The sequence below is a fragment of the Emydura macquarii genome, unplaced genomic scaffold (assembly GCF_026122565.2).
Source record: "Emydura macquarii macquarii isolate MOO-44397 ecotype Brisbane River unplaced genomic scaffold, CSIRO-AGI_Emac_v2 contig_1483, whole genome shotgun sequence".
Taxonomy (NCBI): Eukaryota; Metazoa; Chordata; order Testudines; family Chelidae; genus Emydura; species Emydura macquarii.
In genome coordinates this window covers 19,758,287-19,784,608 of record NW_027131620.1, presented here as the reverse complement: position 1 = coordinate 19,784,608, position 26,322 = coordinate 19,758,287, and the positions used below count along the sequence as shown (strand labels likewise).

Here is a 26,322-nt window from a genome sequence, read left to right as displayed (position 1 = left end):
TCTTGGCAGAGTTGTTAATTTCCAGCTATGTGTAGGATAAGAACAGCATCCCCTGTCCTGTAGATCTCCCTTTCCAGCTATACAAAGAGCTCATTCTAGCCCCTACATAGACATACTTGGGGGGCCATATTTCAGCTGCCTATAGGGACAGTGTACAGAGGCTTTTTTAAAAAAAAATTAGTGCTGGTGGAAAGACTGAGTTACCAGCGCTACAGAGTGAAGCCACCCGGTATCCCCAGAACAGGTTCAGTACACGCTGTGCTAGTGTCAGATTCCCATGGCACCCACACCCTCAGATCCAAGCTGCAGGGGCCACTTCTGGAGAGGAGAGGATTTAGAGGCAGTGTAGGAGGAGGGACAGCTGGAGGCCACGTCACCTCTCTATATAGACTGGTGTTGGTGCACCTTGCTTTAGTGGCACCTATGTATAGCAGGGTAACAAGTCCAGTCGGGCCACATTTCCCAGCCCCAGTCCTCCCATTTCTGCCCCGCATCCCTAACACCTGGAGTGCTGCGAGATGAGATATAGCGTAGCTACAACTGTAATGTAAGATGGTGGGCAAGGCTGACAAGGCCAAAGATTACCCTCCAGTTTGGAAGGCGGGGTGTTGGGTTGCAAGGGAGAGCATAGACTGTGCATGGCTGCAGATCACAGCAGGTTCTTCTTTGAGTTGTGTCCCTATGGGTATTCCACTTCAGGTGTGCATGCGCCTCTCGACCCCTTGATTGGAGATTTTCAGTCAGCAGTGCCCATTTGGCCCATGCCTGCGCCCTGTACCGCCTCGTGCCAGATACAGAAGCTATATAGAGGTGTGCAGGTGAACTGCCCTCAGTTCCGTCTCAACCGCCTCGGCCTGAGACAGAGCCCTAGTGTGTTCACCTTGAGTGTGCCTCAGCTTTTCTAATATTTATGTGGGGGTCAAGATAGTTTTTATAGTTAGTTCTTGTATAATTAGTGAGAAAAGTAGTGGGATGATTGTTTTACTCCTGCCATTCCCTTCCGGGAGACTTACTTTTATGCCTGGCTGGCCAGGCTTCAGAGGTTGCATCTTCTGCTGAGAGGCTATACCTGTGAGCGACGGCCACGCTAAGTGTGTCCATTGCTTGGGGAAATCCCACATCACCCAGAAGTGCAACTTTTCCCTGGTCCTCACATCCAGGGAAAACAACGAGATTAAACCCCAACTGCTAATGATGGAACCATGCTTTCAGTCAGTTTCTGAGTAAGATCAGGAGACCCCACCCCCTTACATCTGTCTCCAGACAGATCCAGTGCCGTTTCTAACTTGGCACTGGCTTCCCCTAAGAAAGGGAATACTATGGAGGCTTCTGGGAAAGCTTCCAAAAAGAGGAACGCTAACTCTCACCTTAAGGAGCCAGCACCCCATTTCTAATTATTTTTAGTGCTAAAATATTGTAGACGCCATGGGATTTCCTCCCTTGGATTTCTCATTCTGATCAGTCAGATTTTCTCCAACCCTCTCTTCCTACCTCCCCAATCCCACCTGTTTTATAACCTGGCTGTCAAAAGGGCTAATCCAGTCCATTGTTCCAGAACAAGGTGTCCTTGGCCTCTTCACAAAATCTGTCTTTGTCATTGGCTCAGCTACGCTGAGTGGTGGGGGGACCTGTACGCTAGGAAGCCAATCAAGGCCACTAGACAGCAACAGGACAGTTTTCAGGCTCTTCTGACTTGGGTTGGGTTCAGACGCCCATCCTACACACCAACACACACCCTGGAAAATCAGTGGGTTGATTAGTTCTTAAAGACAAGTGTGGTTTCCACAGCAGAGCTCTCAGTGCTTGCTGGGTAGGCCTATTTACCATTAATTGTACTTACAGTTCTCATTGGCTGCCCTGGGTTAGACCCAGTTTACAACACATGGCTATTTGCATTTTACACGCCGCACAGATTATCATGGGGACACTGCTTCTAGGGAGCAGCTATGGCTCTGTCACTCACCTTAGTTGTGCTTTTCAGCTGATCTGCCCTGTGGAGAAGGCCTCTTAGATCTACATCATGGCTTTTTAAGACAATTGGTGCTTTGGAGTCCCCTGCTGGAAAATGCTGCTGACCCTGTGCAGTGAGGCTTCATCTGACCAAAGGACTTTTATACTGAAGAGCAAAGAGCTGGGATAAAGGTAGGTTTTTACCCAGATTCTGTTCTCAGTTTTGAGTTAGGGCTATTTCCCAACTGCCTTAATGTCAGCACTCCCACTGCTTCTGTAACCAGTCTGGGGACCGTCCTCCATGCACACTTGAATTCTGAAGGCGAGCTGTAGAAGTTTGTGTGGTAATGCTTTTGTGTTTCAACAGGTTACCCAGATTGCTGGGGAAGACCCTAAGTGGTCAGAAGAGATGCTGGGAATACCACTTTTAGTGAGACCCTTCTCTGTAGCTCCTGCCTCCTGTTTTTCCTCCTCACACTTTCTCTGAGAGCCTGTTACCTCTACCTTTAATGCCTGTCCCGTTGCCACCATTTCCTTTTAACTCTATTTAACAGGTTACAGTTTGTATGACCAGTGCTACACAGAGGGAAGATGTATTATAAAGACTAGGAGGAGAGCCAGTAGACTGGGAAATACAGTAGACTGAAATATATGGGAAACGATTCCTCAATTCTTGGTCATTTGAGTGAAGTTTCCATTAGGGCTTGGAATTCTTCCAGGAGCCCTTGTACCTAAAGTAAGCAATAATTCCTCCCAAGGCAGATGTTTTGGGCTGTACTAGAATCCCTGCCTCAGGTGCATTGTGAAGGGAGGTGGCCTGAGTCACAGTGTCCAGGACAGAACAAAATTTGGCCATTCCCACGCAAACACTGCAACTGGAGATAATTACATATAGAACTCCAGGACAGCATCCATAAATACAACTATGGATGCCTCACTTATCTCCCATCCCCAAGTCTGGCCCTGAATTGGCAGACAATGCTACAGGCCTTAGAGAGCTGTGCAGTATTGATTCCTATGGAGCATGCCTTGCTTCTTGCAGTTTCAGATATACACAGCTATGTGGAAGCTTTAATTACAGAAGAGACTATTTCATGTGGTCCGTCTTCTGCCTCCCAAGAATTTTATTGTAACGGCTGGGAACCATAGCTAAGAGTTCTGGGCTCTCTTCCTGAGTCTATTACTTAGTGGGCCATTCATTTCCCTTCTGTACCTCATGTTACTCAGCTGTAGAAACGGGTGCAATATTTAACTCCTAAGGGACTGGGGGACTTTAATGTTTGTAAAGTACTTTGAGATCTATGGATAAGATGCCCTATGGAAGGGCAAAGGTTTTTGGACAAGTTGGCTTGAATTAACAATAGTTCTAGTTAGACCTGGTTGAAATTTTTCAAGAAAAGGTTTTTTCCTGCTGAAAATGGGGTTTTGTTGAAACTAAATTTTGTGGGAAAGTGGCATTGGATGAAATGTTTTGATTTTGACAGAAAAGTTGAATGGATGTTTTTGTTTCGAGTTGCACTTTTTTGTTTATTGTTTTAGATTTTTCATTTTTAGGGGGCAAGGGGTTGGATTTGTTTTTGCCTCCCCTTTTCCCCATTACTGAAAGGGAGGGAAAGAGAAAAATCCACTCCCTTGTCCCCCTACTTTGTTCAAGTGACTGAAAATGGTTGCAAACACTGCACCCTCCCCCCCCCCCACTGGAAAAGTATGAAAAGAATTACAATAAGAACTAGTGGAGTTTTCCTACTGCTTACTATTTCCCCCGCCCCCCACTTTTCCCCAAAAAATGATTGAAACAGGGAGAACACTGACCGTTTTGATTAGGTACAAAATAAAACTTTCCTGCAAAACACCTAAACGTTTTTTAATGAAAAGCTTCCGTGAGCCAACTCTAGTTCTAAATCATACAGATTATTGAGACTGTAAGCAGCTGTACTATTACAGTGAAGCAATATGTGCAGATACATGTATGGCCTGTTGAATTGCTTTGCTGGTTATCTACAGAAAATCAGTGTCCTAGCAATTAGAAATCCTGGCTCGGCATCTGATCTCCTATTCTGATCAAAACCCACAGGCTGCAGCCCTTCAGGCTCTCTCTGCAGCCCCACATAACCAAATCTTCCCAGCCACCCTCTCCACAGTGCTGGAACACTACCAGTTACCGCCCTTCCGTCCTCAGCTCTCCACAGAAACATTCTTTACACCCACACATGGCGCGGCAACCCTCCTGCTATTTCTAAATAAATGAGATTCTAGGCTGTGGGAATTTCTCATTCATTGATGTGTGCCTGCATTAGTTTGGCCGGATTGTTCTAAATTTGTCCAGTGAAGGGGCATAGGCAGGAGGTCCTGAGAAATTCCTTATTATTAACTAGCTGCTATTAAAATCTTGATGTTTATCACACCCTGGTGTATGCTTTTAGCACGATCCATTCCCTATGTTCCTAAAGGAGGAATAGTGCCAATACCATGGCAAACATAACTAATGAAAGTGGCCAGTGTAGCAAGATTAACAGTAATGGCTGTATGATTTTTTTTTTTAAAGGGACAGCTTATTTGTGAAGCTTAGTCCCTTATCTTTGACAGCAAGGGTGGTCTAGTGGCTAGGGCACCAGGGACTGGGTGGACCTGGGTTCAAGGCCTTCATCCACCACCATAGACTGTGTGAACTTGGGCAATTTACTGAGCCTCTCTGTGATCAGTTCCTAATTTTAATAGGGGCATAATAGCGCCTCCCAGCTTCATAGGGATATTGTGATACTATGGTGATGGGGCAATAGAAGTACCTAAGAGAGAGAATTTGCCTCCCTTTGTGGGAGCCAGTCTTACCGGGCACTAAGCTGCTTTCCTGGAATCATTGGCTCTCACCACTTTTTTGCGCTGGCTCCAATCCCCTTCGACTAGGAGAGTTAAATCCAGGCACTCTGGGCAACAGGGAAAGCTACAGAGAGTCTGGGATGCTGACACCAGAGACAGCCAGGCTCGGAGGCACTCAAGTAACAAATTGAACAAATTGAATATCTTAAGACGACTCTGGTTTATTGTCCAGATCAGGTCAGCAGAAAAAATATTGGAAGGCTGAACAAAGAGACAGGCTTCTTTAGTAGATAAATGGACTGATCATTTCATATTGAGGAACAATCTCTAAAACATAGTTTACTGCGCAGTTGAGGGCTGAGGCATTTGCTGATGCCAAGAGCTCCTCCTCTGACCCTAGGCACAAGTGGAATTAACTGGCGCCGTGTTTTTTGATGGGTAAACTCCCCGAAGAAGACACTCCATTTGTTACCAAGGCTCTGATGAAGTAAAGTGTGGTTTATATGTACAAGGCCGGCCTTCAACTCATCTCAGAATGAATGGAGAGGTAAAATTGAATTTTACACTCCCGCTGCTATGATTAATGTTCGGGATTCCAGGTGCATCAGCCGGCCACCAGGGGGCATTGCAGGTTCACTTTGTCGGCTGCTGTAGAGAGAAGAAGCCTGCCTTAGCCCCATTTATGCACAAAGATGCCAAATAAAGGGGAGTCTGCATAAATGAATAGCTGTTGTACGAATAAACCTGTTGGAGCAATAAATTCTCTGGGCACCCGTCTCACCAAAGCCCCCTTTGATATGAGGCTGCACCTGACAAAGGAATAAACTTGTTTGGGGGATAAAAGAGCACATCTACATTAAATCAGAGAGCGCAATGCCATGCCAAAGATGCCGGGCTGCAAGGTGCCGGCCCTGCAACATGCGTGCTCCACCTGACCAAGAAATATTAAACCCAGTAAAGCTGTTGGAGGGAAACACCAAGTGTTTGCTGTGGATGTGCTACATGGGATGGAAATCTCCATCTCCACGCTGGGGTAGCTGGCAGCCCCCTCAGCCTGGTGCTTCTCCCGCCATGAATGGAGAACTCTCTGTGCAGGCCTGTTTGAGGGGAAAAGAGGGCACAGAGAGATGTGAGTGACTTATTCAAGGTCTCATAGGGACGAAATGGCAGGAATAGAAAAAACTTGAGTCCGGGCTCCCCTTCAGCCCGAATGGCCCATCTGGGATGTACACCTGGGATCCAGGCAGCTCTCCCTCTTTTTACACAGAAGGGAGTTAATACCTCTAGCACTAGCCCTTGGCCACTCCTGGGCAGCTCTGTGGGACCCTGGCATTATTCCAGGGACAGGTGCTCTGTGAACCTTATTCCTCTCCCCCAGCTCCAGTGGGGAATTGGAGCTTCCAGGCACAGTCATTTATTGTCAGAGATCTCACCCCTGGCCTCCCGCAGGGCTTGCGAGGGATCTGCAGTTTTGAGTCAGAACCTATTGCTCATTCTGCAGTGTAAAACATCACCCCCTAATTCCCCTTCTCTGCCCCCATCCTCAAGCCAGCTTGGTGAAGACTCAGCTAGATGACCTACAGAATTCATCCCCTGAAGCCCTCCTTCAGGTTTTCCATGGGATATGGGATGACCTGGCCAGAGTTACAAGAAAGTGCGCCATAAACCTCTCCCCCATTACATGGCTATTTGTTGAACTAGTTTTCTGTAGCATAAAGCAATCACTACAGGCAGAAACACTGTAAGGTTAGTGAAAATGAGTACTGATGTATAGGAGTAAACTCTCAGGGCACCAAACAGTGAAATGCAATAGTAGGTTGATCTAAGGTAACTGATCTTCTCTGAGCCCCAAGACACAAGATATTTCCAGCAGCATCTCAGTCCTAAAGGAACTGGCCTGTTAAAAGAAATAGGCTGTGTTTTGTCAGTTTAATGGATTTTCCTACAGTGCTGTGTATCAAGTCTTTGACTGCAATTAGAGGGACTAATCCAGGAAATATTTGCTAGTGATTGCAATGCTTGCTACCACTAGCATGCTAGATAGGTAAATCCATCCTGTAGAATCAGGCTCCTATTGTGCATTGTATAACTCAGCTATGGAAAAATTAAAAATCCCCTCCCCAAAAGTGCATTGTATCCTTCTGATTTTCAATGCTAAACTAGCAAACCAAATCAGGAAATGTTGTGCAATTGTTTTTTGTAAAGTGCTCCTATTTTGATGCAAAAGAGCCGCAAAGTTTGTCAAAGTTAAAGATTGCTTTTTGATTAAGGAAAGTTTGCATTACAGGCTAACCCTTTGAATTTAATATGTTTTTGATATAAAAGTGGCAATTGCATGAAAGCTGAAATTTGTGGGTTGTAAGATGGCCTGGAATTAAGTGATAATTTTCCAATGGAATGCCAGTGGAGAAAAGTTGCGCTTTTATAGACTCATAGATTTTAACATCAGAAGGGACCATCATGATAATATAGTCTGACCTCCTGCATGTTGCAGGCCACGGAACCTCACCCCCCTACTCAGCTCTGTTCATGGATTCTTATTTACCTAAATCATGAGCCATAACAAACATAGACATCTAAACTTTCTGATAGGAACAGAAAACAGTAAACTAATCCCTGTCATTCCTTCTGTGTGCCTGGGGACAGGGCTTTTAAAGGTAATATAATGATCTATACTAGGATCAAAGAAAGGAAAGTTAGTGGGGCTCCCTGCAGAGTCCACATGGGTGGAACGTGCAAAATCAGAGCTGTAGACTTTGCATAGAAGTGAATCCCTCTAGCTCTTTTGACTTGAATCCTGGAGTTGTATGAGGGCATTTCTATACTACTGCTCATTTTTGACTAAGGTTGTGTGAATAACAATGTGTACCACTGTGCTGTGCTGTAACACCCCATGTGGCCACTGCAGGTGCAAACTTAAAGGTCCTGAGTTCGCACTAATATAGTCTTCTTGAGTTACCTTTGCATTGCTTCATGAAGGGGGACAGCACAAGCCTATGTCCCACTTGTGTCGCACGTCAGCCTTCTAAATAAGGCCTAGGAGTGCATAGACTTTGTACTGGACTTCTGTATAGGAGTGACTTTCACCCATCCAATGATATAAGATCACAGATTTCACTGGGCTGTTTGATGTCACATGTTATGTACCTTCTGATACCTCAAATAACTATCAACCTGGGAAACCAAATATTTTGGACCAAGTTTTCTGCAGGCTGCAGGAATCCCTTAACCTATGGGCATGCAAATAGGAACTTGCATAGCGAGAGGTACATTTAATGTGTAGGTGGTTTTTCTAATAACAAAACTCTTCTAAATTAAGGATCTGAGACTCTTCCTGCAGTTACCAAATACTGGGAATGAGGTGCGTGCAGGGGAATCTGCAACAAAAGATCCCAAAGTTCTGGGAAGCAGGAGCATTTGTGGGTGGTGACATTTGTGCCCTGGAATATTTCTCAGTCAGATATATGTCATGAGAAATATTGATTTGAGTCTCCATAGGCCAGCACCTAATTAGTTTTAAAACCAACTATTTAAAATTGATGATGCAGCGTGATAGGTAATTTGGCATGATAGGTAAAAGTTCTGCCTTGCTACCACGGTCTATTGTACAGTGTGATTAAACAAATTGGGGCTTGGAAAATTGTGTGGGAAGATCTGTGCTCTGTGAGTTTCCCAGGAGAATTTTCACAGTTAGTTTAAGCTTAGATTACTTTAAAGTAGAGAGAGGAGTTTGGTAGCAATTCACCAGGAGGGTCAAAGTTTTTTGTAGAACATGAAATGCAGTTTATTTTGCCCAATAATGTGTTCTTCAGCTCAGTGTCACAGGAAAAAGGTGAATGTAAGAATTCCTCTCTTGGCTAGGAAAGTATGATTTCCCCCACTGTGCATCTTTGATTAATTAGCTAGATGGTGTTTAAGCCTATGAAGTATCTGCAACTGGCAACCTCTGCCAATACTAGACAGATCAATGTGTCAAATGATATTAGTGGGTCTTTTTTTAGTGAGTGTGTGGTTTTAGTGATAGTATAAGTTACAGTCCTGGTGAATCAAGTCGTTTTGTGGTACAACACTGTCAATGGCAGTGCCAGCTTCTCCCTCGCCTCACCCTGGCAATGTGGCTCAGAGTGAGCCCTGACCAAGAGAGTCAACTCTCATCATCTCACATCTCGATTATTGCAGCACTTTTCTCTCGGGCCTGGATAATGCAGCTTTGCCCTGCTCAGATCTGTTCAGAATGCTGCTGCAAAGGCCATTCTCCTCTCCCATCACTTTGACCACGTCACCCCCTCTCTTTGCATCCCTCCACTGGCTCTCCCGTCTCTATCGCGTTAAATATAAGCTGCTTGCCTTCACTTTCAAGGCCATTTGTGGCCCTACCTCCTCTCATTCTGTATCGAAAGGTCAACTCTCCACGTCCGCTTGGCCCGCAATGTCCGCCTCCATTATTACATTTTCTAACATGCACCTTTGCGCTTTCTCCCTTGATGCCGCTTCTGCCAGGAAAGTGCTCTCCGTAAACATCCACAAATCTCTCTCCCCGTCCTCCTTTAAAACGTTCCTTTACTGTAATGCCTACAAAAAACTTGACAATGGTTAGGCTGCTGGTGTGCAGAAACCGCCATCTGCCATGCTAACCAATACCGTCTCATTGTTTCCATGTACAACCCCATCTGCCTGTATGCAACTGTTGTCTCTTGTCTTATACTTAATTGTAAACTCTTTGTGGGCAGGGACCTCTTTTGTTCTGGGTTTGTACATCGCCTGGCACAGCAAGGTCCTGGCCCATGAGTGGGGCTCCTAAGTTCTACCACAGTACAAATAACACGTTATAATAATAAAAAGACACAATCTTTAGGGATGAGAGGGCAATTTAGTCAGTAGGCCCAGCCAGTGCTTAGCCTCTCTGCTGAGACTGCTAACACAGGCGTCTCTGTAGGCAAGGATATTTCCAGGAGCACCAAGATTTTCTATAACTATCAGTCCATTTACACGGGTCCCCAAGTGTGATTTCACATTTCACATTTACATGGCAATGGTGTAATATAGCGCAAGAGGCATTCCCTACCCCCAAGAGCTTACACCTAACAGCTTGTGCTTGCTACAAACCTAAGCTGGAGTCCGCCCCTAGGCTGGAGGGGGTGATGGGTTCTATAGCCCCTACTTGCCCTAACCCTGCTGTTACCATTACACCAAAATTAATAGCAGATCTTAGCATATTAATTCTAGGTAATGAGGGATTAAGGAACATCTGAATCGTGAAGTTTTTCCCATAATAGAGCATATAACAGGGCAGATCCTGTCCATCATAATCTCTCCCATCATCCCCAGAGGTAGTTCTCTCTTTAGGAAAGAGCCAGTGCTTGCAGTTGGGTGACTTTTGGACTCCGCTGTAAGTGGGTCATTCATGGAAGGGCAACAAGGCAGAAGAGTTCTGCACCCCCTGTTTACTCCCTGTGTCGGTGAGATCTAAGGGAAGAACGGAGCCTCCAGAATAAGGTTCTGTGATGGCAGAAGGCTTTGCACCCCAGCATGGATAACTGAGGTTTGGGGTTATGTAGGGAGATGGATGAGTGAATTTCTAACCAAGATTCCAGCCTATTACAGGCGGTCTCCCCATTTCAAGTGTGCAGGGCTGGAGTAGGGGAGAAAGCAGGAGCCCAGACGGCAAACAATAAACGGCAGAAGGATGACAATGAGTCAGGCGAAAAGAGGAAATTGTTTTTCTGACAATCAGCTATTGTGTGTGGGGGAAAATCCCTGTAAGAATGAGGCACCTGGGAGAAAGGGGATAAGTTACCATTAAATGGGCATCCAGTGACAGGGGAGGAAATGGTGGGACAGCTGGAAATGCAGTAGGAGCGCAGAGAAAATCGATACGAGATAAGCGTTCCAGGGGTAGCGCTGTTCATCAGGTGACAAAGTTAAAGGCAGCAAGACACTAAAAGTGAGAAAATATCACTGACCCCTGCAGTATTGATCAAAGAGCTGAGACGCTCAAGGCCAAACTCACTAATAAAGTGAGACATATCAGCAAGGAGCCCATCAGAGCAGATGAGTTGGCTTGCGAAGGTCATAAAAATAAAAAAAAAAAAAAATAAAACCATAGAAAAAGCTTAGCTTGTGAAAGTTCTTGTTAACCATCTTGTTCGTCTTGTTCAGTGGCAAGGGAAGAAACAGAGCCCCTTGGGGAAGCTCAGCCAGTGGATTTAACCTCCCCCCATTTTGATATATTAATAAAACCCTTTGAAAATTGGGTGGATCTAATGCTTGTGAAACAGAGGAGCTAATAGCAATGTCTAGAGCCAGACACTGCAGGCTTCTCCTGCAAAGCTCTGACAACGTCTGAACAGATCTAAGCCATTTTGTCCAATTTTGTTCATGAAGCTTTTCAGATTGAAATCCCCCCTCCCACCCTAATTACTCTTGCTCATTTAAAACCACTTTTGGCCAAACACACCCAGGTTGTGGCGTGGACATTGGGGCTTTCACGTGGAAATGCTTTGGCTGGAGTCCCATACACAGCTGAGGAATTACAGACAGGAGCCCTATGATTGTCATGGGATCTCTGGGTAGACGAATGGTCAGCGCTCACTTGCACCAGTCCAGTGAGGATAACTTTTGACAAGTATCATGGGGCAGAGTTATTCAGTGCTGTCTAGTGGGTCTGGTCTGGGGACTTCCTGTCTTCTGCTCAATGTTCTAGTCCTGAAGGCCATCCCCTCGGATTTTGGGAGAGTCACTGCACCTTTGCCTCAGTTTCCCAACCTAAGGAACAGGGAGCATGAAGCACCCTTGTGACTGCTTGTGACTCCTTTCGGGGGTTCTAGGCCATACTTGACTTTGTAAAGCCAAACACTTCCTTCCATTTTTGCCAACTTCTAAGAACAGGAGCATGGCATACACAGGGCTAGATTTGGCAAGCTTCAGTTGGTGACTGCCTTAAAGACTGTGGATCAATGGGCTTTGAATCAGGCCCTTGGTTAGCAGGCTTGTCATTCAGTTACAAGCTCTCATGTAAGTAGATGGGCATATGTAAGAGTAACTAATCTTATGGTGACTGAAAGGTTTATTTATATTTCTCTGAACCATTTCTTCTTACAGGCCTTAAGACCATTTAGCTACCTGGATGATAGTGATCATGTGTGTGATGATAGGTCTGCCATAGAAAATGGGTACAACGTCCAATGAATCAGCTACTGTATGTACAAATCTCAAATTCTTGTAAGTGTCCTTGGATGACTGGATCTAGAGTCATAGAATTTTACGACCAGAAAGGACCATAACATCATATGGCTTCCTGTGTATTGCAGCCAAAAGTGCAACAGCCATAATTAGTTATGTGCCGCAGGCAGAAACCAGGAGGGACGGAGGTGCACCAGGGCCTGATGTCCCTGGAATGGCAGGAAATTGATTTAGTGAGCTATGCCTAGATGATTCTAGCAGGTGACCTGATCCTTTCCTACCATTTTCTTTTTGATAGGGCTGCCTTTGAAGAGACTAATGAAGCAGTGATTAGGAGTAGCTATAGAAGCTGCAGCACAGAAAGGGTGGATGGGACAGAAGTGGCTGTAAGCCATTTTAGCATCCTCAGGTTTTTAGGCTTTCTAGGGACCAGAATAGCCCCCAGCATAAGTTAGAGCAGCCTTGGGGCTGCTGTAGTTTGCCAATGTCCTGATGGCTACATATTGGATGCTGAGCTGTCTAGAATAGCTCAGAATATCCAGAATATCATCTGCAATTACTCCTATTCGACATATCCTTTACCATCCCCTATACTGGGGCTCGTCAGGGAACCAGGGTAGGGTACTTTTGGCAGCCCGGTGCTGGGAGAGCGCTCCTTTAGTTCTTTGCAGCATGGGTCTGGCCCCTGAATGCAACTGGCAATGTGTGTAGGGGCCACAGAACAATCTTTTTTTTTGCTGCAAAGCCCCATGTGTCCATTGGAACTAGTGTCCATTTCCTCCTGACATTGATTTTCCTTAAAGGGGAACAGGTAGAAAAGAGAGGTAGGTTGCAGAGGAAGCAGGAAGTGATGGGACACAGCTAGGGAAAGGTAGAATAAGGTATGGAAAATTGCTCTGTAGTGAGAGGTGATCTGCAGTGGAAATGAAATGGGGATGGGTCCCTTTCTGCTTTTTTTCTGATGCATGTGAAGAGGCCTTAGTTTTAGAAAAGTCAGGAGTGTCTAATCACCCTCTTTTTCATGGAGGGCACCTTGGCTGACTTGAAGGGGGAGAGGCACCACATCCTCAGAGCTTTTCTCCCAATGGTCAAATTAAACTGGTGATAACAAGAAACAGTTGAGTCTAAATCAGGCCAGGTCTACTAGAACTGTGTGAATAACTGATTTTTTTCAGTTTGCTGGAAGTTCAAAAAAATAAAGAAAAAATGAGTTTTGGGTTGAACCCGAAACAAAATGTTTCGTTTAGATTTTTATTTTTAAAGGCTTTTTATTTTTTTTTTTTAATTAAAAACTCTTGTCTCCTCATATGGGAAAAGCATTCTCTACCTGTCTAAATTATTCAGCTGGTTTTCCTCTGTCCACTGTTATATGGACACACTGTTACGTTAGGCAGCACAGGTAACCATGTCAATAGTTAGGGGGTTGTCTGACATTTCTCATTTTACAATTATTTTCAGCTTGCCAATTTACAAGCTTGCTTATTTACAAGCGTGCCAAACTTCAACCATCCAGGCTGAAATTTTCCATGCTGGGTGTCTGCATCAGGCTGATATATACGTATTTTTAAACTTTCAGAAAAACCCTGCTCAGCTGTTTTCTAGAATGAGGTAGGAAAAATACATTTTGTTCATGTTAAATTCTTACAACAGTTTCATTTGAAAGCTTTCGTGCCTTCATTCCCTGGAGTGGGGAATTAAAATTTGGCAGAGGGGTTGTTCTGGAGGGATGTGCCTCTTGCTGTTGCTGTGAAAATTTACCTACAGTTGGCCAAAGTACAAGCCTCTGAAAATAGCATTTAGCACATGCTCTTTAGAGGCTAGCAGCAATATTCTCTGAAGATTTCATTTGCACTGAGCATGCTCCATTCACACAGACACACACAGCTTGTATGCACTGACAGGACTTTGCATACGTCGTCCCCACAATGCAACTGAATGTGCCCCGTTCCAAGGCTACAGGATCTGAGAAGGACCTTTCCTGGAATTGCCCCTTCTGGCTGTCAGGGGCTGCTGCGGTATCAGAATTAAGAGTGGCATGACGGTCTTGAGTTCTCACTGGTGCTTTGGTCAGCAAGGAAGAAGAAGCAGACTCAGTAATGCACACAGATGAGGAGCAGATTGGGGAGGACCGGTATAGGAGCTGGGGGAGGGGAAGAGCAAAAAGGTCTAGCCACTGGAGAACACGGCCAGTATTCCTGAGTCTCTACATTCCTGTGCTGTCTAATGAATAGCTGTGAAACCCATTGGCAAAATGTCATTCTCCTTTAGTGGCTGAAGCACACAGGATAATAGCCTACTACTGCTACCAATTACTTAGTTAGTTCAAAGATAGAGGTCTGTGATGTGGATCTAAAGGTCTTAACTCTGCTGATGACCCATGTGGGACAATGTGGATCCACATAATGGAATTTCTGGGTTTTCTTTTTTAAAAGCTTAAGAAACAATATAAAAACTATATTAAAACTTTAGAGTTTCAAAGTCCAGCACTCAAAAGTTTGCAGAATTAAGGTTGCCTGAATTAGTTCAAGAATTAGTTCAGCTCCCTTGTACATCTGCACATGTCTTTAGTTACATGATCACTCATTTTTTTCCCACAGGGTCCTCTGTGTCATTTAGTGTGCCAGACTGATGGTGCGCAGGATACAGCAGTGAATGAGAGTGTCCGTAGGAACCCTGCCTCCTTTGTTGCAGAAGTTGGAAGGTGTCTAGTGAATGAAGCAAGGGACAGCAGGAAGAGAAAGGAAGGTCTCACGGGTAAGGATGCCGAATGCCTCCCTAGAGAACTGGATTCTATGCTTGCATCTCCCAAGGGATTCCTATATGACGCTGGGCAAGCAACTTAAACCAAAATTTTCACAGGTGGCCACTGTGGGCCTCATTTTCCAGATGACGAGCTTGCGTGAGACAGCTGGGGCCTGATTTGCACAAGCGAACCATTCAGATACTGTGGTGATGACTGCCAGAGAAAAGCCCACAAGGAAATGAATACTTCTGTATTCAGTATACGGTTTGGGCAGTATCCAGATGCAGATGATTTAAAGCAGGGGGGAAACCCTTTATTTTAAGACAGTCAATACCACATAAGCTTTCTCCACGATCTCCAGCTCTTTGAGCTGCTAATCATGGTTTGCAACAAATCAATTAAATACCTTTTGAAAAAACCATCCCTGAAGTAGAGCAATGTTCATTGCAGATCAGCAGCAGGCTGCCTGTGTGGTAGGTTATTTGCAGCCGTCCTGCCTTCTCCTGCCTAAGCCTCCAAGGGAAACTTGTTTGTTCAAGCTTCTTGGCCAATATCTGATTGGGAAATGAGATTTTTCAAAAGTGATGGGTGATCTCAGGGGTTTCCATTTTTGGTTACCTGACCTGAGACATCTTGGGGGCTCAGCACTTCCTGTTAATCAGGCCTTTTTGGAGATGTGTGAGGTTGGGCCCCTAAAAATCACAAATCATTCTTCAAGCCTAATCACTGTATTTTATTAGAAGTGAGGTACGGGGGAGCCAAGACCACCTGCGCCTCAAAGCTGTTGTACCAACCATCTCAAGAGGCACAATTCTCCTTTACCGAAGTAATGCTGGCTTGTCCCTATGACATGTCACCTAGGGGTCTTACAAGTCCACCAATTCACTCGATACACAAGGAAGAGTCTTTGGTCTAGTTCCCAGATCACAGCGCAAACCTGCCAGGGCACATTGGTCAGTGAATCTGAGTTTACAGCTGCTTTGCATTGCCACCAGAGCAGTGCATGGCAGCAAGAGTGTAATAATTAATCTGCCCCTTAATTTGCAATTGACTTAATAGCTTAGTTATCTGAGATGCAGTTATTTTTTTTTACATTTAATTATTTTAAATATGCAGAGAAATGTCCAGGGCATGAAAGTGGAACCCATCTGTCATAACTAAAGGGAATATCCATTTCCTTTTGACTGGGTTATCAATAGAAACCTGGCTGCCAGCCGGGCAGCAGAGAGGCATGCGGTGGGGAGAACATGAGTAGCACTGATGGTTGGGCAGGGTGGGTGAGAAGGGATGGGACTGGCATGCAGGGGACTGAGTAGCGTGGCAAGGAGGAGAGACAGTGTCCTGTGCTGGGAAGACCAAGGCTAAGCACAGGCAGAGGGTAGGCAGCCCAGTCACTATATATGTTGCTCAGCCATCAGGGTTCCAAAGACTTGCCATGGCACTGTTGCTTCCGCTGCACCATGAACCAAGGTAGCATTGCTGAGGCAGCAACAGAGGGAGTATCCTTGAAGTGTGGAGATATCAGCGCTCAGGGCCTGGTCTCTTTCCTCACCCACACTTTCAGACTACCCTGGACCTCCAACTACCCCTCCAGCTGCACACCCCGCAACTGGAGCAGAATTTTGGCCACAGTGTAAACTCCCAAGCCATTGAGAATTCTGCTGGGGTGCCAGCTGCAAGGTGGCCAATGCTTGTTTCACACACAGCCCCTTGTTGTGTCACTGTCAGTGAGGATCAGTCCCAGAACCTCGGGATCTAGAAGCCTGAGCTTTTATTGCCTGAGCTAAGAGACCCAAATCTGTTAGCTCCAAGGCTGTAGCATACTCAAACCTCTATGCATGGCCCAGCCACTAGAGGGGGTGGAGCAGCACACTGATTAAGCTTGGGTTATATTTGCATTCCCCCTCCATTATGCACAATAGACTTCAGCACCAGCTCAGCCTGTTGTTAAGCCACCTGAGCCCCAGCCAACTCCTGCCTTGTCAGCCCCCCGATTTAATAGGGCATTGGCATGATTGTTCGTTAACTGCCTGGGAGCAGCCCAAGATGCTTATCCTCCCTCCCTCCCAGCGCAGCGCTGAACTTCTGCCTAATTTGCTGCTACCACAGAGGCTTTCACAACTCTCCATAATAAGAAACAATAGTTCCTCTTGACTTAAACTGATGGGACACTCGGACCTGGGCAGCGTCTCGTGTCTCTGAGAGGCCAGACCAAGTTGTCGGATAACGGATGATGTGCCACTGCCTGAGCGCCTGTGAGCTCTGTTAGATCAGCACTCTGCCCGCTTGTTGGTATGGTAACGGCCCTTTATTTAGTGGAACACGCCATCCATATCACCATCTGGCTATTTGTACTTGTCTAATTATTATTACTCTTTGCATTTTCTTCCAGTGGATGAGTAATGGAGGAGGGTTAGAGGGAAGGGAAGGTGCAGAGGAAAAAGAGCAGTGATTTGTGGGATAGGTATCTCATCTCTGAGAGGAGAACATTTATCTTGTTGAGCTTCAACTACAGGCAGAACAGTCCAGGAACACCGGTGTATGTATGTTTGTGTGTGAGTTTGTTTATGTATGTACATATGTACACGTCAGCCCCATGGTGAGTGACAGTGCTGGGGGAATTGTTTTATTTAAGATTATTTTGTAGCACGAAGCAACAGAAAAGATTCATTCACATTCTGTTTCCTAAAGTTCATATTAATTTACATAGAACCTGGGAAATGTTTTGAACAGAGCTGGGCAAAGTTTTTTGGTTAAAATATTTATTCGGGAAAAAAAATGCAAATTTGGTGACATCAACAAGTTTTATGAGTTGTTGTTGGTTTCACTGAATTGTTCATTTAGCAAAACAAAGCAAAAACCATTTCTGAAACCATTGAAACATTTCGTTTTGACATTTTGGAACAAAAAAAATTGATTTTTTTTGTTTGAAATGACTTTTCATTTAAAAACTTCCTTTAATTTTATTTAGAAAATTCAAAAATGTTGAAAAATGGTCCAGATCTAAGTGAAAACATCTTGATTGTGTTGAAATTAAACATTTAAAAATTCTGTTATTCACACAGCTCCAGTTCTGAAAGTAAACCACCATCAAGATCCAAACAGTTGCAAACTTTGGGGGAATGTTTGTTCCTTACCCAAACTTTAGCTTCAAACTGCTTCCCTTCAAATGTTTTATTTTAAGTTCTTAGTAGTCCTTATAATAATAATAATAATAATAATAATTAATAAAGCCTTCTAGATTATTCAGGGCAGTACTCTGGCTTTAATTGGGACAGTAGAAGTAGCTTTTCATCGAGTCTTGGTGAAGTCAAGCATGTCATCATGCTCACTGCAGCAGAACCAGTTACTTATCACCATTGAGGAGAAATTGTGTGAAGGTACCTCACTGTTTTCTCCATCTGTGCAGGTACATGATGGATGGGTGACTGGTACTCTTGCCTTCTTTTTTAATGCCAGGAGGGACAGATTGCAGGGTAGTTTGACACCTGACAGATTTTGGAGACCATTATTTCCTGTTACACAAACGACAAGAATAAATAAGCATAATATCATGCATGTCAGAAGGAAGCCACCAGGCTGGTGACAGCTGTATCGAGCCTGCAGCGTTTGATCATGCACTAGTCATCTGTGATACCATATAACAGTGCAGGCTGTTGCAACAAGTAGAATCTATCTGGGGGACACAGCTAGTCCAAAGCCGCATTTTGATTGGCTGGTTGGGTCTGTGTTGTCACAGCAATGCACCAGTGCTCTTCAACATGAGCTGGGACTTCATCTCCGATACCAGAACATTGCACCCTATTATGAGCAACAAATATTAAGAGTGGTAGAATAGTATTTAGCATTTACTATTATTTTCTTATCCTTTTAGTAGGAACTACTTTTTGTAGTGGATGGATACATTGAATGACATACTACAATATTCTTTAATTAAATGTAGAACTAAGGAGCCATACTCTAATGGCAATGTGCCACCCTGGTTGTGCATTAGTAGCTACTGATGCAGTTCTCATCTTATTTATTCAATTGGTAAAGTAAAGGGGATTTATTTACGTCTCTATGCACACATACACATGTTTAACTAATCTATGACCACATAGAATTCAGTTATTATATGGTTCCCCATGGCTGGTTGGAACTTAATGATAACAGCAGATATAGAACTTTGATCCCAATTTTCCACTGCCATGGGCTTTCTACCACTTAAACTCAAAACTCCTTTTAGCAGAGTAGGATCTTTGTAACACAGGTGAGCAGTTCTGATCCCATCCAGAGGAGGGCAGTGGTACACAGATAGCAGCCAGCATATTGCAGTTCACACAAAAAGCCACTGTTTCCTGTGTTTGTATATAGATAAGACAGTAGTATACAGTTCATTCCTTTTTGCTGAAGTTATATGAAAAAGGTAATCGCTGAAAGTCATTCATACGTATTCACCATAAGCAAAGCAATTGCTTTTTCACAAAAGGAAAGTTGCAAAAAAAATTGCAAAACAGCACAGTTTTTAAATCTTGCTTTGCAAGAAATTGGCAACATTCACACACTTATTTCTCCAATTTTGTTGAAATATTTCCCACCAAATGAATGCCCTTGAGTTTGCCACTGTGGCTCTGAACAGACTCCTCCTGACCATTTAACTTTCATGTACTTTGTAAAAAGCCAGTCACATCAGACTGAAAGCCCGTCGACTCAGTTCTGCACTGTGTGGTATTATGGACCACCGAGAAAGAATCTGGCCTAAGATGTTTGAAAGCGAGGGGAAAATGTTCTATCTAGATGCTCTTAGACTAAGCTTTTTGGGTGCAGGCATTGTCATTTTCTATATGTTTGTACAGTGCCTAGCATGATGGAGCCCAGATTAGTTGAGGCCTCTAAGGATGACTATGATGTAAGTGAAAATACATTTCACAGTAAAAGTCATTTTGAACTTGTTCCTGAGGCCCATGCTGGCCAATATAGTGGATTCTCCCCCTCCCTCAAGCCCTATTATTGTGTTATCCAATTGGGAAACTTGGTAGGTGTTTAATTACCCAGTGTGCATATACAGATATTCAATGTGCATGTCCCCAGGTCTCTTGTGTTTTAGGTGTGAGGGAAAAATCTCAGGCCTTCTTTATCCGTCACAAAGTTCAAGAGGACATAAATCTATGTTTTCCTTTACATGTCCACTTTAATAGGTTGCTCCAGGGATGCAGGATGGATCAGGAGGAAATTAAGCTCAATATCCACCAAGGTAATTCCCCTCTTTGGAAAAAATAGCCTTTTTATTTGAGAAAATTACTTGCAGTATGAAACCACAGGGCTGTACATACAGGTGGATATTTTATTCACCTTCTTGTTGCCTGTATTTAGCAAATGAGTCACCAGATCCCACCAATTTATTTCTCTTAAAACAGCAAATGTATTCATTCCATCAACTGACAGACTATTGTCAAAGACATTGGGAACACACTACCCAGCCACACTGTCACGCCACACGATGGCATGCAGAAATCAGAACAGTCCAGTCATCCGGATTGTCTTATCAGTGGCCGAAAGGGGAAGATACTGTTCCTGCTAAAGAAAGCTTCCAAATTTCTCCAATACATTGTTTCTGCATTGGAATTGGGCTATGGTGCTCGTCAGTGCTCTTTTTACCTCCGTCTTTGGGATCCACCCTAGTCTTGCTTGTGGCCTGCACAAATATCTTATCAATATCTAAAATCTACTTTGTCTTTGATTTGATATTCAGTTATCATCCATCATCTCCACTGAAGTTGAAGTCCACCTTCAAGTTCTCTCACTTGGTTGCAGAGATCTGTCTACATTTTTGTGCTGAAGAGAGGGTTTCCAACACTTTGAATTAACTTCTTTGTGTCAGAAGGATCTTTACTTGGAGTTAATAAAGAACAGAAAAACAACTCTTTCTCTCTCTGTCTCTCTCGTTTGTGTGTGTGTGTGTATAATATAAAATTTAAAAGATCAAGGATTAAGTGAGATCTCCAGTGTTTGACATCAAAGAGCAGGTAAATGCAGTACCTGGTCTGACACTCACATGTCCAGAAGATTAATGTGTACTGTCTGTTTGTATTTACAGTGTTTCATGCAGAAGCATCAGAGGGTACTTGGCAACCACTGCAAATGAAAATCAAAATAAGCCACTGCTGCAATTAGGGCAGAGGAAACCAATTTATTATCAATTAAAATGGAGACAACAATGCTTAAGGAAGTTACAAACATGAAAACCCCGAGCTTTGAATTTATTCCAATACCACTCAGGTTCCTCTGCAGTTCAAGTGCCCAAATTCACAGCACTGAGGCAGCTTGCCTGGAACCTAAAGCATTCTCTGGATTTTTATATACTGGCTTGGAGTCTTAAAAATTCACCTTCAGGATGCACCTACAGAGGTTTTCCTTGGCTGCATAGTCAATTCCATTGACTAACAGAGTTCCTGTAACATGAAACCCTCCCTTTCTGCAGGGACAGGAGGAGTTTTAAAGCTTCAGGACTGTAAAGCTATATCGTCTATTGCAATCAAAAATCAATGCACTCAACCATAATATCTGCTTGTACTTGTATGTTTCTTGGTAAATGAATTAGAACTTGCTTGTTGGCTGAATTTACCAGCAATTACAACTCATAGCTGATCATTTTTATTCTCCCCTCGCACCGATGCAAAGAGGGAGCCTGCGTCTTAGAAATTCAAAGGGCATGCTTTTCCTACCCCTTGAGTTACGAGACTCAACAAGGGGAAAACACAGAAAAAACTCTCAGATAAAAAGACCCCTGGCACAAGCCAATCAGAGGGCAAACTGTGATAACGGCCAATTATGATGGTATTATAAAAGATGGCATTACAGCACTGTGAAAGTATTGATTGAACCTTTGGCTGTTGCAGACATTGAAAGAAAGGGAAAGACTGAAGGCAAGATCAATATATGCATCTTTAGACCTATTTATCTCTGGATGATTTCTCCATTCCCTTCCTGTTCGATATGGCATAATTTACCTTCATAAAGTGGTCAGCGTCAGGGGTCCATTATCAGAGTAATCAGTTTTGATTAGTAGAGAAAGGGTACAAAATTGTTTAGCCTCTAGATAGAACTGTGAAAAGTGAGTAAACTATGCTTGACAGCACCTAATGCAGTTAGAATGTAGACTTAATTTGATTCCAATTCTTTATGGCTTTCTGTGATTTCAAGCATCTATTGGTTTGTTAGAAAAATATAATAGGAAATGGGCCGTGGCAGGTGGGAGGGGAGAGGGAAGAGAGAGATAATTTAAGTTTGCAGGATGCAATTTTCCTCAATATAAACATTCTAATGCAATTTGATGCCCATTGTGTTTTGGTGCACTAGGCGGGAGCTTTTATTTTGCTTATTTATTTTTAGAGCATTGAGTGTGTACATGGGATAACCCAGGCTGGATGGTTTGCTTTTTATTTCCACACTGCTTGCTGAGCTTTAGAAATTCTAACAACATACAAATCTGTGTTCTATTCTCAGCTCTTCCACAGATTGTACCACACACCAAGTTAGCATCTATCTGCCTCAGTTTCACCATCTGAAAAATGGGGAGATGAGGCTTAATTTATTAACATTTGCAAAGTTCTTTGAGATCCTCCACTAGTGTTTGTAACTCATTCATTCAGAGGAGAGTGATTAGTGCTCCTGAGTCTAATATCAATGGAAGAAAAACGAATTAAAATTTAATTAGACACAGACACTTCTCAGGAGCTGATTCACTCCCTGCTCCAGTTCTTGATACTTGCAGGCAGAATCAGAATAGTGGCATGTTGGAGGCATCCGTTCATTTATTTCTCTCCTTTCCATAATTGATTGGTCCAGATCAACAGACCCATCAATCTAGTTATGAGGACAAAACTGCCTGCCTAAAGCAGCCACCATATAAATTACTCTTCTACCTACTCCCCATTAGAGCCTATATGTAGAGTAAGATAGCAAATATCTTTTCCCATCTTTAATTCAGTTTAAGGGTGTTTTAATTGGATTAGTTCACCTGCAACCTCCATTTGTCCTTGTGAGCCCAGGAATGTCAGAGTTATTGTTTAGAAAGTTTGTAGGCAACTCCAATCTATTTTGGTCTGGAAGCATGACTGTTTAAACATTTTTCACCCTCTATACACTCTTATTGCAGCAGAAAGTCAAATATTGTAGCAGGATTTCTAACAGGACAGAGTAAGTTTTTTAATGGTAATATCATTGCTAGATATACATGCAAGGATAAGAATTATTAAATCAGATGCTTCCAGGTGTGAATTGATCATTTTTAGGGTCAGGAAGAAATCCCATGTATAACATTGCACATTTGGTCCTGTGTAGAAGGGGGGATTGCATTCCTTTGTGAAAGGCCAGAGACAAGATACCAAGATGGGCCAACCCTGGATATGTTAAGATAAAAGCACTTTGTTTTTATTCCATACTCCTCTGTGATAAGAGCATCTGTTCCTGTACAATTCCTTTGCTGCCTGTTTTGTTGCTTTGCTTTTACAAGACAAATAAAAGCGGTAAATCCTTTAAATACAGAAGGAGATCAGCTGAAAGGAGAATACTGACAGATAGGAAAAGTCCTTGTAGTTGTGCAGAGGAGTCCTTTATTTTCAATCTCATCTGAACTCACCCCAAATATACTAAATCAGTGTTGCCAGCTAACAGCTGGGCACATCTGGTGCATGGGGGTAAGGCTATTCCACTAGCATTCTGTCCTCCGCTGCAAGCATTTTGCTTGCCTCACAGTGTCCCCCCTCACTTCCCCCCCGATCTGGAGTCTCTGTCCTTCCCAAATGGTTGGAAGTTCTGGTCACTGGAATCAGTCATAGGTCATATAACATTCAGTTCCTGCATACATAACATTCAGCACCTGCTACAAATTCTTCTACTTAGTTCTGTAGTAACTGGTCTTTGAACAGCTGGTCTAGTGAATGAGGAGACAGTCCTTTGATGCTGTGTAACTGTGCTGAGCTGTGTTGCTGGTCCTGGCAGGTTGGCAGTCAGCACAGATACCTGCATGCAGCTCTGCTTGCTCTGTTATTGGAATTGATAAGCAATATGCCAGAGGCCATTATCCATCATTTCAGGGTTCAGAGATTAGGTCCATAAGCCCATACACCAAATGGCGAAATCCATACTTTATTAGATGTTCCAGTCCTCTCCGCCCCTTTCTCTCCCCTTACAGTAAACTGACATGAGGATTTAATTTCAGCCTTGCATTAGATAAATAATCAATTACGGAGAGAGGCAAGGAGATGAGTGAGCTGAGCTAGGGCAGCTGTTAGGTCAATGCGAACATGGCTGGTGTATGAGCAGTGCTGAGACACAGACACACACTCGGGGTCACCTGCTGCTGTAAAATTTTATGTGAATGTAAAATTGACAATAAAACCTGAATGCACCAACTCTCACTGTATTTAACGGAAGCTTTAAACCCCTTTCCAGATACCCATATTCTCCTCTCTTTCTCTCTCGATTTAGGACATCAGCAGCTAGAAGAAAAGGAAACAGACCTGGAGTGAGAGCTCAGCGTTACAGCCAAACCAAGAGTCTGTCTTGGCTTCTGTGGCTCCTGAGACTAGTTCAGTGGGAGTGAAATTCACCCCTGTGCAGAGAGCCAGCAATAGGTCTATACACCACTACACTCTTTCCCAGCAACAGAAAGATTATTTCCCCAAGGCGAGTTGGTGAATAGTATTTTACAAGGCATATTTATGTATAGCATTTTATCTATAAACTTAGAGCTGGGCAAATCAATTTGTGTAATAGGTTTCCTAGTCACCAGTCTTTAATATTTAGTGTATGTCCTTTCTTGAGCAGAGCTTTCAGGACTTATAACAATGCTTAGGATTGGAGACTGCCAACTCTCATGAGTTGCCAACTCTTAAGATTTTTATTGAGAGTCTTGAGATATTTGGAGTTTGTATTTACAATCTCAGCTGCTGGAGGCAAGTGGTTGCAAGAGAATTTCTGTTTTCTTTTAAAAAAGTTTCTACCCTTTGTGGTTGCAGAGAATAACTTGAAAACGTGATCTAAATCCACTCTAAACGCTCAAAAGCCAGGTGGTAAATAAAAACCCAATGGTCTCAAAAAACCTCATGATTTTGAAGTCACTTGTAGTTTTGGGGGTCCAGACAGGGCCCAAACATAATTTTTTCGGGCCCAGTACAAACTTGTAACACAGGCCGCCTCCCACACATATAGTGGGGGTTGCAGCCTGGGCCGGGCCCCACAAAGGCCCCTGGGCCCTGGTAAAGTGTACCCTTCCCCCCCCCAATGTGAGGGCCCTGGGTCCAGACTCATGTTTTTTGAATGTTTGGGGTTGGTAATAATGGAAACTCAGTTCCAAGGAATGAAGTGGCCAAGAAGTAAAACTGTTCACTAATGGTGTTTGAAACCTCACTTTACCCCACCCTCTTGTGTTTCTGTACTCTCTCTGAAACCAGTAGCTGCTATGATAGCAGCATGAGGGGTCTCCCATTAAATGGTGAATTTATTTCCACCTTGAGATCAATCCAGAGCTGGCTATAGGGCTTCTGCAGTTGGAATTTAATCCAATACAGCTACTAAGAAATGAGCTATATCCATGTATCAGAATTGCTAACTAGCTCAGATTCAGAATCCATTCTTGAAGGTTAGAACTGGGTGAATACAGCCAATATTTTTTTCCAGATTTGCTTCAGTGGTATCCATAACCCTTTGAATTTGCGTGTGAATTTGTGTGTGTCGAATTTGTATTTTCATAAGTATGTGCCCCAGTGCTAACATGGCAATCTTAATATTCCTTAATTAGGCTAGCTCTCATAGTCAGGGAACAGAAAATATATCAAGCAACATAGGTGACCAATCACAGCTCAGATATCAAACCGCAAATACTAAATATTTGAATTTTTGAAGTGAACCATTCACAAGCAATCTATAGGCAGGATTTTGTTTGATCATAACATAGTATTTATGGATGCTGTGTATTACTGCATTTTTATCTATTCATAGTGAATGTGTAGACAATTCACAAACCAGGAAAAAAGCTATGTGTACCTAATGAATGGTTCATGTGAGTTATTCTACCAGCGCTAGTGAATAGAAAAAAACAGAACTTGATTTCTGGAAGCCATTGTGAGTATACAATAAGAAAAGCTCTGCTTGATTCCCATAGTTTAACAAATTTAATCTGGAAGCTGCTGTTGGAAGAATAAATGTCAAGAAATTATCTTACTGAGGTGCTAGCTTAACAGCAACAGGACTTTGGTTCTGGCTGTGTAGATAAGACTTCAGAGTTTAACAATGGTGGTTAATTCAGTTGTGGCAGATCTGTGCTGTAACATTGTTCCTGTGTGTGAATGGAAGAAAATCGTTGAGTGAATAATGCAACAATTCCTGTAAATATGCATTGGGACTCCAATTCAAAGTATTTAGGTACATGTGTAACTTCAAGGACATGCTTAAGTGCTTGGTTGAGAAGACTTTAAGTGAATTTGCTTTGGCTATTTCAAGCCTTTTTGCTGAGCACTTTCTATGAACATTTGGACTATAATATTTTGCTGACACAAAAGTTTATGGAAAGCCGAGTTCAAAGCAGTTGGGTACTGAGGGGGCCAGGCCCCCCAATGCTGGCTTGTGAGGGGGTGCTGGCCCAG

The 26,322-nt window shown here is 43.4% G+C and overlaps 1 long non-coding RNA gene across 2 annotated transcripts; it reads left to right on the top strand.

Annotated features, from left to right (window-relative positions):
* Window positions 1-122: 122 nt before the first annotated feature.
* On the top strand, window positions 123-20,730 carry LOC137157168 (uncharacterized). Of its 2 annotated transcripts, XR_010921015.1 has the most exons (6): window positions 132-2,142; window positions 11,869-11,988; window positions 13,408-13,557; window positions 14,547-14,703; window positions 19,873-19,928; window positions 20,427-20,727. It is a non-coding gene; the product is annotated as an uncharacterized lncRNA (long non-coding RNA). The 2 variants fall into 2 exon arrangements; XR_010921014.1 differs by having other exon boundaries at window positions 123-2,142; window positions 11,869-13,557; window positions 20,427-20,730.
* Window positions 20,731-26,322: the final 5,592 nt, after the last annotated feature.